We start from the raw sequence: 13,698 nt of genomic DNA on the forward strand, positions 1-13,698 counted from the left end.
TTGTTATTCGATTTTATGAGTTCAAGACCAATCTAATCCAGATACGTAACTTGATCCAACCATTTTTCAAAATATAAAAAAGTAATATTTTCTTGCCACTAAGTTCAAATTATAAGATGATTATACCCACTATTGATGAACACCACCTTTTTATCCAACAACATTTTCTTGTCACATAGTTTAGGAAGTCAAAAGCAGCTTATCCTGTGATGAGAAATGAAACGACTTATATCATGCATCATAAACAAAGTCATATGCATAGATACAGGAATATATGGACATTGGAATGATTCCAGCATATTACAATGGTGAACAATTCTTTTCTTTTCTTTTCTCTTCTTGGTAGTGGTAAAATAAAAGGGTAAAGCAAGTAGCACATCGTATGCAACTAACTAAAATTCAAGACGAAAATATATACATAAAGTAAAGAGCTTTCACTTTATAATCAAAGTGACCTCATTTTGAGATAGGTTAATTAGTAGCAGGGCCGTTTCTGAGTTCTGTGGGACCTATGGGTAAAATAATAATTAGGGGCCCTATAAATTTAATCATACATACAATATGAACTAAAGATTGATTTCAAATGAAGAGTACTATTTGTGAGGCTATTTAGCTTATATTTCCTCCAAAAAAGTTTTTTTTAAAAAAATATTATTTTAACATTTCGAATTTGTTAATCACGTTCACCTACGGTCCTTTGATCATCTTTTGTGTTTTATGGGTTGAAAAAAATGTATATGCATGTGATAATTTGTTAGATTTAATTTTCCTCGAAATATACTTTCGTTATCAACTTTTATAATATTTAGTAAAATATAACTAAAGATATATAAGTTATAAAATGTGCATTGACATTAATAAGCGTGAAACTCCCCACGTTGCATGCGATTAAAAAAGAACAATATTTTCTAGTACTCTAATACGAAGTATTAATGTGAATGTATAATATTAATCTTAAAATCTGTTGAGCCAAAAAAAAAATGATTAAACTAAAGTCATACGAAATTACGAAAGTATTATTTCATACAAACGATACTTCCTAGAATTCTAATATTAATGTGAATGTATAATATTAATCTTAAAATCTGTTGAACCAAAAAAAATAACTTGATTAAACTAAAGTCATACGAAATTATAAAAGTATCATTAGAAAAATAATGAAAAAAAATAGCTAATGGGAATCGAACCTAGAACTGAAAGTAAGCGTGAAAAATTCTGAGAAGTACTAACCAATGAACCATTTTATTCATTCTTTGAACATGTCTACGAATTGATTTTTACACCTAAAATAATAAGGACTTTTACAAACGAAAAATTGGGCTTTTGCTTTGGGGCCCTGGGCGACCGCCCCAGTTGCCCTGCCCCAGATACGGCCGTGATTAGTAGTGTTAACTCCCTTATCTTTCAACCGTTCTAACAACTTGGTATCCCTGGTAGATTTGGTTGGGTGGTTTGCACCATCTAATAGATTATAGATGTCTTATGTGTTAGAGCTTACATCGATAAGGCCCATCTGTGAGTGTCTCCTTACTCCTACTGCAAATTTGTATTAAAATGGAGTCTCTTTGAGTTTTATTGTTAGTGGCTTGGATTTCTCTCCCTTGTCTCTACTTCATTCGTTATACCACTATTAAAAGACAAACATCATATTTTCAAGTTGTATTAAAACATCCACATTAACTAGCTACATGTACATATAGTTTTGGGTTATTAGATCATTAAACCCCAAACTACATGATTTAAGCTACAATCATTACAATGGAGAGCCACATCCTTTTATAATAAATAAACTATAAAAAATGACATAATAAACAAACAAATGCATAAAAAATATTAACAAATCAATATATGTGTATTGGGTGGAGTGAAACTACATAGCTCTATAGAGCTATGTAGTTTGGGTTAGCTACAACCTATGTAACTCCACAATGGCTAGCAGGTAGCTCTACATTATTTAGAAATTGCAAGCAGGTCCTTCCATGCAACCATCGTGGATGCTCTTAGGCTATCTAATAATTAAGTATTTAATAAATGTTTAAAAAGTTAAATTTGTGTGTCACACGAGTTTCAAAACTGTTTCCTCCATTTTGAACTAGTTGTCACGCTTTTTATCAAGCTTGTTAATGTATAAATTCAATTGTAAGACCTTATTTTCTCACCTTAAAGTAACATTATTTGACAATTATTAAAAAATAAATAAATAACATTTTAATCAAGTACACCCTCCTTTTTTTTTTAAATTGCATCACTTTGATTTTTGCACTATTCACATACCATGGTAGACTTAATTTTTTCACCTTTATAAAATACATTACTATTATTATATAATATATCATTAAATTCCTCATAATGTCTAGTTTCATAATATAATTTTTTTATAATTTTTACTAACTAACATTTAAAGATATTAATGGTCATAGTTGCATCTCGACAAATGTACCATTCAAACTTATGAAAATAAAAAATTAAAAAAAAATAAATAAAATAAAATTGAGGGAGTAAAAATCAGCAACTGTAAACATACAAATATAATACATAAGTAACAAATATAAGTTTTAATCAGTAAAATTAATATCAATTTAATAAAAGTACAAATAAATTAAAAAAATTATTTCTAGTTCATTAAGGGTTTAAAGTGGAGAGAATAGAATTTACATACTCAGGTAAAGACCTATCTTTTTGGCTACTTGCCATCTTCTAATACGAAATACAAATATTTGCTGCCAAAATCTCACATAATTTGGAAAAATACACTTTAATAATTCCAACTTTGCTCAATTTACTATAAATAATCTCAACTTTTGATTATTCAGTAATAATCCCAACTTTCACCAGCGTTTTCTATCTTCAATTCCAAACCAGTAAACAAAAATCAATGGCCTGATATTCCAGGTTACCTGACACGTATCAGGTTGTGATTAGTCCAAAATTAAAAAAAGAAAAAAAAATGAATTAATAGAAAAAGAAAACAAAACAAAGCCACCACCAACGGTGGCCACCCTCCTCCCCAGCCCACACCGAACCACCCCCTCCCCAGCCCTCCTCTAATTTCGACCCCCTTCCCTTACTCTCAAGCCGAAAATCTATCGGCCCCCAACTCAGAAACCGCCACCAACCTTCACAGCAGCACCATCGCAACCATTCCCCTTCGCATACCAATCCCCAAATCAAACCCCTTCCTTCCCACACTCCCTAAACAGATCGCCCCTTTTTACCCTACCGTAAAAATCGGCTCCCCTCAATCAGTCACCCCTCCCTTCCATGCACTACATCAACGATTTCGCCGATAGAAACGTAAGTGTGTGAAGGGTAGTGGAAAATCGGTGGTGGAAGAAGGTATTCCGGGATTGGGGGGAAGGGAAAGGTGGGCGCAAATTGGTGGTGGAGGCTGGAGTAAGGGGGTTGATTCAAGCTAGGGATGGGGAGGGATGCCCGCAGTGGTAGTGGTTGTTGGCTTGGGGTTTAAAATTTTTTTTTCTTTCTCTAACTCTTTTTTTGTTTTATTTTATTTATTTTAACTAGTTTTGGCCCCGTGCAATGCACGGATTCATAAATAATGATATAATAATAGTCAATTGAAAGTAACTGACTTGTGTAACACTTTTATTAAAAAAAATTTAATTTATTAATGTATGTCATTAAATTTTTTTTAATAGAATTAAAAAAATAGGGTAATGTTATATGTAGCCCTAAGGGCTATATATAAGCTTTAAATATACTCTAGGAAATTGTATAAAATTAAAAATTCATGACAAAAACACGCGTTAATCAATGTAGTTAGTGTTTATATTTTGATGATTTCTTAACTTTTTACGATTTTCAAGTGTAAATTTAATGCTTATATATTACGCGTAAAATGCTATATAACTTTTTTTTTTTTTTAAATAGAGCATTTTGGAGGGAAATTTTTTAACAAAATCATGTCAAGTGTCCCCTCAGGCAATTATTTTAGTATATATTATAGATAGATATTTTGCAAAAATTAACATGTGACACGTGTTAAATAATTTTTTATTTAAAAAAAATAATCCTTTCATTAGGTTACCGTTTTTTGTTTGATGTAAATTAAGGGTTAATCTTTCATAAGTTTGTATTAAGTACACACAAAAATGTTAACTATTACATCCAAAAAAAAACACTGTAATAGGTATTTTTTTACAGCAGTCATTCGAGGAGTAATACAGGCCCTGTTCTTTTGAGCTTCTGGGCAGAAAAAAAAGCAAGGGTCAGCAGAGTAGAGCAGATTAAATTTCAGCAGAGCCGAGCCGAGCAGAGCAGATTTCAACAGTATTATTAATACTATTATTAATGTTATTATTATATATTAATGTTGTTGTTGTTGTTGTTATTATTATTATTATTATTATTATTATTATTATTATTATTATTATTATTATTATTATTACTACTACTACTACTACTACTACTATTATTATTTACTACTCTTATTACTACTACTACTACTATTATTGTTATTGTTATTGTTATTGTTAATATTATTGTTGTTGTTATTATTATTATTATTATTATTATTATTATTATTATTATTATTATTATTATTATTATTATTATTATTATTATTATTTTTATTATCATGATTATTATTATTATTATTATTATTATTCAAAATAATTAATTATTATCATTAATACAATATTAATTATTATTTTTTAATATTAATTATTATTGTTGTAATTATTAATTATTATTTGAAAATTAAGTGGAGCATAGCAAAGCAGATTTCTTTAGGATATTGTGAGTGGGTGAATAAATTATTATAGTAAAAGTAAGATGGGAACCATGAAAGAGAAGGTATGTGAGAGAAGATATATAACTTTATTATTTAAGTGGGGACCATAGAAGAGAGAGAAATGATAAAATAATTTGAGTGGAGTTTAAAGTAAGAATGAAAAATGATAAAATATAGTATAAAATTACCAAATATAGAAGTGATGCATTTTAAAAAAAACCCATAAAAGAAAAGTGATGTAAATAAATAATAATTAAAAAAAAAACAACGGAGGGAGTAATGTTTTTTTTTTTTCCTTAGAGGTTAATTTCTGGTATGTAGTTGGTGCTAAAGAGCTCTTTTGTTCCATCAGCAAAACAGAGGACATTTTACGAGTGAGTGCATCCTTTGTTTGAATAAATGATAGATGATCAAGTCTAAGACCACATTTTGGTAATCATTATTATAAGAAATTGTATAGAAAATTGTAATAATAGACATAACTACTGTTTTTTTTTTTTTTTTTTTTTTTTTTTTTTTTGACAAAAGCAAAATACCACAAAATTACACATAGTCCGAACCACTAGTACGACATTCCTTAGCAATCTCGTCTGCCCTCTTTACCTAGTCCCTTTGGACTTTTAGAACGGTGCACCTATGAAACGAGGTACCAACATCCCTAATCTCTTTCACCATCCAAGTAATGGAGACATCCTTACCTGAATCACCTTGAATATTATTAATAAGTCCAATGGAATCCGAGAGTATGAGGATCCCTTGCTTACCTTTCGCCCTAGCCCACTTCATAGCTTGCAAGCAGGCCCAAGCCTCACACTGTAGCGCCGAAGTTGCCACTCCATGTTTGCCCCCCTCACTATCCTCATTACCATGGTTACTTCCTATAACTGTCCAACCAATCCCTGCTCTTGTCGTCGTCTTATCCCACGAGCCATCCACTCCCACAGTAAACTTGTCATATCCCCTCCTCTCTTTACCCAATTGCACAGCGTTGAACCCCGGGGGAATATATGGGTCATCCCCAGGGTTATCAATAATATTATTACCAATCCCATTGTTTTGGCAGAAAATATCATGGTCTCGCATTGCTAGGTTAAAAAATTCCAACACAAGGCTTGCTCCCCCATCAACACCCTCAAAGCATCGAGCATTCCTAGTCTTCCATAGCCCCCATAAAGTAGCAATAAACTTAATGCTACGAGTTCCATACCTACCATCCTCGCTATAAGACACCAGGATATAATGCTGGATCCATAATCTCAAAGAATAGAATCCAGAAATATCAGAGCAAATTGCCAGGGAGCCATTCTCCCAAACCTCCTTTGCTAGATCACATAGCCTAAAAAGATGTTGGCTATCCTCCTCATCCATCCCACAAAAATCACAAGTCACCTCAACTTGTATACCTCTTTTAGCCAAATTTCCTTTGAATGCAATTCCCTAATGAAAAAGCTTCCACAAAAATATCTTCCATTTGGGTTGAATCTTCATTCCCCAAATGAGCTTTATAAATCTGTTCTCTTCATGTGAATATGCACTAGGCCCTTCTTCTTTCTCCTTTGTCAGGAAGTAGTAACCTGTCTTAACAGTGAACCTACATGACGGGTGGTATTTCCAATAGAGGAAATCATCTTCCTTAGAACTGGGAAGCTCCATTGCTAGAATTGACCTCGCACTATCCCAATCAAAGCATTCCCTAACCTTTCCCACCTTCCACGTAGCCGACTCTTTGTCAATAAAATCACTAACCTTCCAACATAACGAAGCCCTTAGTGTTTGACTCGAATTTGCCACTGGAATCTTTCCATTGACCCAAGGTGTCATGATTGCCTTAATACTTTCCCCATTTCCCACTTTCCAAGCAAACCCTTCCTTAAAAGAACTGGTCACTCTTTGCAGACTTGACCTTCTCACCGACGGACATCCTATTCTCTCATAGGGCTTAGATAAATTACATATTCCACACGGTTGGAATCCTCCATGTACCCTTGATAGCAAGGGTTCAAGTGCATTCTTGTTGCTTGTTTGAAAAGAAGGGCATCATTAAGAGTTGACATACCTCTAGTACCTAGCCCTCTCATACCCTTGGGTAGCTGAATAGTCGATCTATTTACCCAATGCATACCCTTATTCCCATTATTAGACCACTAAAACCGGGTAATGAGGGAATCAATTTTATTTACCACAACATGTGGAAGCTTCAGACATTTCATAACATGTGCCGAAATACTGACCAGTACTGTATTGATTAAGATAAGTTTGGCTAAATGAGAGATGCGCAAGGAGGCCCAAGAGATGACCTTGTCAGAAACCTTGTCAACTAGAAATTGAAAGGAGGAGCTCAGTTTTCCTTGAATATCAATTGGAGCCCCTAGGTGAATCCCCATGTTGTCTGTCTCGGCCATGCACAAAATCCTTTTTAGGGAAGCCCGCGTACTGGTATCAATACCTGGAGAAAATTTGACAAAGGATTTTTGAAGATTTAGTTGTTGACCTGATGCATTACCAAACATGTGCATAATGTCTCTGATGCAACCACAAGATTCTTCCGTTTCTTTAAAGAAAAGGATGGCATCATCCGCAAAGAAAAGATGTGAAATCGAAGGGGACCTTCTTGACACTTTCAACCCCTTGATTTGACTGATATCCTCTGCTAAAGTCGGCATCCTTGATAGGATATCCATACAGTATATAAACAGATAAGGGGATAGAGGGTTCCCCTTGTCGAAGACCACAATTAGGAGAGAAATGCTATGTGGTTTTCCTGTTGATGACAGCCTTGAAACTCACTATCGAAATGCACTGTGAAATCATTCTAATCCAGTGACTAGAAAACCCATAGACCTTTAAAACCTTAAGAAGAAAAGTCCAATCTACCCTGTCATATGCTTTTGACATATCAACCTTCACTGCAGTATAGTTTGAACCCTTTCTTGAATTAATCAGATGCATGAGTTCATGACTTAGAAGGACATTATCTTCCACATATCTTCCTGGAATAAATGCATGTTGATTCTCAAATATAAGCTTTGGGAGGATTACCTTGATCCTGTTGACAAGGCATTTGGAGATGCATTTATATACCGTGTTGCATAATTAATTGGCCTGAATTGATTAGCTGCTTCTAGGACTTTGACCTTTGGAATTAAAACCATAAGAGATTGGTTCCATTCTTTCAGCATGTTTCCTGATTCCTAAAACTGGTGGACACTCTTAATCACCAGTTAACCTACTTCTTCCTAGTAGGTGTAAAATAAGTCAGCAGTAAACCCATCCGGCCCCGGAGACTTTGACTTGTGCATTTTTAACATAGCACTTTTAATTTCCTGATCTGTGAATGGCTTATCAAGCCAATGTCGATCCTCCAAGGATATAGAGGGAATATCCATTTGTCATAATAGGAGATCAATATCTTCCTCATGACTATCAGAGATCAGTGGGTTATAAATCTTTTTTATGGAAGATAAAACCACCTCTTCCACCTCTTTTTCCCCTTCAACCCAATAACTATTGTGTTATGGTAGTAAAGATCACTCTTATCTGCATGTATATTAGTCTTGATGTCATTTTATCAAGATCTGTTTTGCTTTCATTTTATCAAGATCTGTTTTGCTTTCATTTATCAAGAGCTAGTTTCTAACTACTGCTGAGCTAACAAAAGTATCATATAACTCGCTTGGATCAGCAAGCTTTGTTGCTTGAGTGCCATTAGCAATATGCTCTATATATAGTACCCTTACAAGGCTTACATGCCTCCCCTCATTTCCCCTCTTCCTTTATTGATTGTATTTTGAAATTTCCCTTTCAATTGTGTAGGCATTGGTTTCTCCATCCCCGCGTAAAAAATTTCATATCTACACTGGATGAAGGTGACGAAGAGAATTAGTGATGACTTTTAAAGAAAATACAAGGTCTAGCCTGTTTTGTTGAGCATAATTTCAGTTTAGTTCAGCTCAATTCCAATCAATTCAGTTTTAATCAATTCAATTCGATTCCTAATTACTTTTATAAACAATTCATTTCAACTCTATTCAATTCAGTTCAACCACTATCAGTTCAGTTCAATTCAGCTCCAATCAGTTCAGTTCAATTCAGTTTCCATTTTCTTCTCTTATAAACAATTTATTTTAGCACTATTTAGTTCAGTTCAACCCCAATCAGTTCAATTCAATTTAGTTGTTATTAATTAGTAAATTGGAAGAGTCCCTAAATTGTCGCCATAGAATAAATTAACAAAGAAGGGATAGCTAAACAAAAAAGTTAGTCATTATCCTCGTTAATAAATCTAAGGTTAGTCGTTTACCAATCTACCTAGTTGAGCTGAGATGATTAATTTATAAAGGAGGTTTGGGCTGGTGTATTTTGGCCGAAAGGAAAACTTGTTTCCTTACCCCTTAATATTGATTATTATTGGGCTGACCCAACTTGATTCTTAACCGGTTATTATTGCTTGTTACACATTTCATTTTCTTCAGATTAACAAATGCAAAAATATGAGGAAGTAATATTGGAGGGTTGTGAGACACTTGGGAAGTGTCTTGATAGGTGTAGACACCCATTTGTATCTCCCCAAAATCAAACCCAGTGATGAGTACCTTTCGCGTCGAATCATAATCGAATGAAGTGAAAGTGTGGAAAGTTCAGTGTTGCGGAAAGTTTTAATTTCTTTTCTCTTCTCTCTGTTTTTGAAAACTTATTTTAAGAAAACAGCTAGTCCAGTTTGGTTGGTCCATGATATGGGTCCAATAATAGTGTAGCTGGATGGGTCTTGATAAGAGCTTTCCAACGATATATTATAAGCCCAATTCCGATGAATATTGAGGAAGTTATGGCCAATTTACTAAACTAGGCTCGGTTTGAGCTTTATGTGCGGCCCAATGATCTTGGGGAGGGCCTAATATGATTTATCATTCCTAATGCAATTAGGAATGGTTTTAGTCTTCTAGATTCTTCTAGAAGGTTCTTTTCATTCCTAATTCAATTAGCATTGATAAATTTACTTGTTGACTTTTCAGAGTTTTAATTAAAATCAAATAGCATTTTCGAAAACGCGTTAAAACCAGGCTTGGCGCCTGACCCCAGGCTTTGGCGCCAGGAACCAGGCCTGGCGCCTAGCGCCAGTGTTGGTGCCTAGCGCCAGTTAGCCAGGGTTTGCGCTAACTCTGTTTTTTGTGCGTCAGACTCTGTTTTGATATTTTATCTTTTTGGCTGATTTTCTATATAAATAACATATTAAAAACTCCGTTTTCATTCACCAATTCTCACCAATTCTCCTCATTCACGAGTTCTCACCTACAATCAGTTTTAATTAGCATTCTCTAATTATTTCATTCTTTCATTCATTGAATTCTTTCTTTCTTTCTTTCTCTAAACTTTGTTTTCATATACAAATTTCCGCATTCGCAAGATCTAGAAACACCTAGCCATATTCGAAGTTGCCTTTACCCTAGACGTGAAAGGTTTAATTTTTGAGGGTTTGGTCCCAAATCTCTCTTTCAATTATTTAATTTGATTGTTTTGTTTATTATTTTCCTTGAAGTTACTAACGTGTGTATTTTGTTATTAGAAAGAGGTACGAGGCATCAAAGTAAGTGCTTTAATGGTTTTAATTGATATTATGATCTAGAAATCATGTTTAAATTGTTATTATAATATTCCTAGTATCATGTCTAGGGTAAATTTAATATTAAATATGATTGTTACGATGTCTTTTATGTTCTTCCTAATATTTATGATTGTTAGTATCATGTTAGGGTTAAAGATTTGATTTTTATTGCTAAGTGACATGCTAGGGTTTGTTATTAATCTTGTTAGTATCATGCCTAGGATCTTGCTATTACTATTATGTTTTAATATTAACATGATTATGATTATAATTGTTATATTTTATGATGATTATGAATATTATTATTATTATTATTTTGATGATGATTATTTTACTTATGATGATTATTGTTATGATTATAATTTTATTGTCATGATATTTATTATTATGATTATGTTGCTTGATATTATTTTTTGTTATTGCTTGATCACGCCTTTATTGCATGTTTAAAGGGAATTTGTACTTGTAATCACGTTTAATAAGATAATTAATAATCTTGTTTAGAGTTAATTGTGATTATAATTCAAGTGATCGCCAATAATAGTTTATTTGTGCATTAAATTCAACCAACATAGATAAACAGGTTTAGGGTTAAACTTATTGATTGCATGTTAATTAGAAAGCGCACATGAATACGATCAGAATAAAGTAGAGGCCTATTATTAGGGCAGGTTCAATCTCTTTTAGGTTGGATTTGTGTAGGGAATAATTTCAAGCTTTAATCCCACTATCTTGAACCCCACTATGATCATACACTATAGTACGGTGGCGTCTAAAAGGGAAGAAGATAGAGCAAAAAAGTCGCCAACAAGTTTTTTTAGGAACTTGTAAACCGTTCATAGGATGAAGGTTACACCCCTTAACGATCCAAGAGATCGTCAACTCCATAAGGTCTAGAACCAAATAAGGGTTCGGGGATGATGGTACAAATCGAACCTAAAAGAGATTGAACCTGCCCTAATAATAGGCCTCTACTTTATTCTGATCGTATTCATGTGCGCTTTCTGACTAACATGCAATCAACAGGTTAACCCTAAACCTGTTTATCTATGTTGGTTGAATATTAATGCACAAACAAATCTATTATTGGCGATCACTTGAATTATAATCACATTAACTCTAAACAAGGTTATTAATTATCTTATTAAGCGTGATTACAAGTACAAATTACCTTTAAACATGCAATAAAGGTGATCAAGCAATAAAGAAATATCAAGCAACATAATAAATAATCAATCATGAATAATAATGAATAATAATTATAGTAATCACAATAATAATAATATCATCATAAATAAAATAATCATCATCAAAAGAATAATATTCATAATCATCATAAATCATAATAATTATAATCATAATCATGTTCATGTTAAAACATAATAAAAATAGCAAGATCCTAGGCATGATACTAACAAGATTAATAACAAACCCTAGAATGTCACTAAGCAATAAAAATCAAATCTTTAGCCCTAACATGATACTAACAATCATAAATATTAGGAAGAACATAAAAGGCATCATACCTCTTTCTAATAACAAAATATACGCGTTAGTAACTTCAAGGAAAATAATAAACAAAATAATTAAATTAAATAATTGAAAGAGAGATTTGGGACCAAACCCTCAGAAATTAAAACCTTTCACGTCTAGGGCGAAGGCAACTTCGAATATGGCTAGGTGTTTCTAGATCTTGTGAATGCGGAATTTTGTATGTAAAAACAAAGTTTAGCGAAAGAAAGAAAGAAAGAATTCAATGAATGATTAAGAGAATGCTAATTAAAACTGATTGTAGATGATTATTGGTGAGAATTGGTGAATTGGTGAAGATTGGTGAAGATTGGTGAATGAAAACGGAGTTTTTAATACGTTATTCATAGAGACAATCACCCAAAAAGATAAAATAAACAAAACAGAGTCTGACGCACAAAAAAACAGTGTTGGCGCAAACCCTGGCTAACTGGCGCTAGACACCAACACTAGCGTCAGGTGCCAATGGCTAGCGCCAGGCGCCAGGCCTGGTTCAAGGCGCCAAAGGCTGGGGTCAGGCGCCAAGCCTATTTTCAACGCGTTTTCGAAAATCAGATAAATTTGCCGTACTGGAGGATAAAATCATATAATTTCCTCAAAAATGCTATTTGATTTTGATTAAAACTCTGAAAAGTCAAAAAGTCAATTTATCAATGCTAATTGAATTAGGAATGAACAGAATTTTCTAGAAGAATCTAGAAGACTAAAACCATTCCTAATTGCATTAGGAATGATAAATCATATAAGGCCCTCCCCTAGATCATTGGGCCGCACATAAGGCTCAAACCGGGCCCAGTTTAGTAAATTGGCCATAACTTCCTCAATATTCATAGGAATTGGGCTTATAATATATCGTTGGAAATCTCTTATCAAGCCCCATCCAACTACACTATTATTGGACCCATATCATGGACCAAACAAACTAGACTGGCTGTTTTCTTAAAATAAGTTTTCCAAAATAGAGAGAAAAGAAAAGAAATTAAAACTTTCCGCAACACTGAACTTTCCACACTTTCACTTCATTCGATTATGATTCGACGCGAAAGGTACTCATCACTGGGTTTGGTTTTGGGGAGACACAAATGGGTTTCTACAGAAGCCCCCACTTTGACTGAGTTTGGAGAAACGCGAGTTTCGAAAATAAAAGTCAAAGTATCGATAGGGACGGAGAATGATTCAGAACGTTCTGCGATCCTAAATGAATATTGTAACGCAAATACTTGCAAACTAACGTTAGTTAAACAGATAAATGAGTTAAGAAACGCGTATCTTCCACCGTCGAGCACACGTCTTTGAAAGTAACCGATTTGCTGCCGCTTTACTGTTTTGTTGACCTTTTGCAAGCTAGAGAACGCCATACCGCCTGAAAACCGCTACGCCTATAGCTGCTTCCAAATTAGAAGATTGCTTCGCCTGAAACGATCCTCCTCCACTATGATAATATTCCACGTCCAAGGGAATACTATCGAAGATTGCTTCTTTTGAAACAAATCCTCATCCGTATTGATAATATTCCACGTCCAAGGGAATACTATCGAAGATTGCTTCTCTTGAAACAATCCTCATCCGCATTGATAATATTCCACGTCCAAGGGAATACTATCGAAGATTATTTCTCTTAAGATAATCCTCATCCGCATTATGACCATCTTCCATGCCTAAGGGAATATGTTCGAAGACATCTTTGCCCGAAATTACCTCCAGTTGTTTGTGACAACTCTCCGCAAGCTAGGGAATGCCGTTGAAGATATCCTCACTTGAAGTCATCCTCATTTGATGCGATAATTTTCCAAAGGAAATTACCAAAGACCTACGC

Source organism: Chenopodium quinoa, unplaced genomic scaffold, assembly GCF_001683475.1.
Source record: "Chenopodium quinoa cultivar QQ74 unplaced genomic scaffold, ASM168347v1, whole genome shotgun sequence".
Classification (NCBI taxonomy): Eukaryota; Viridiplantae; Streptophyta; class Magnoliopsida; order Caryophyllales; family Amaranthaceae; genus Chenopodium; species Chenopodium quinoa.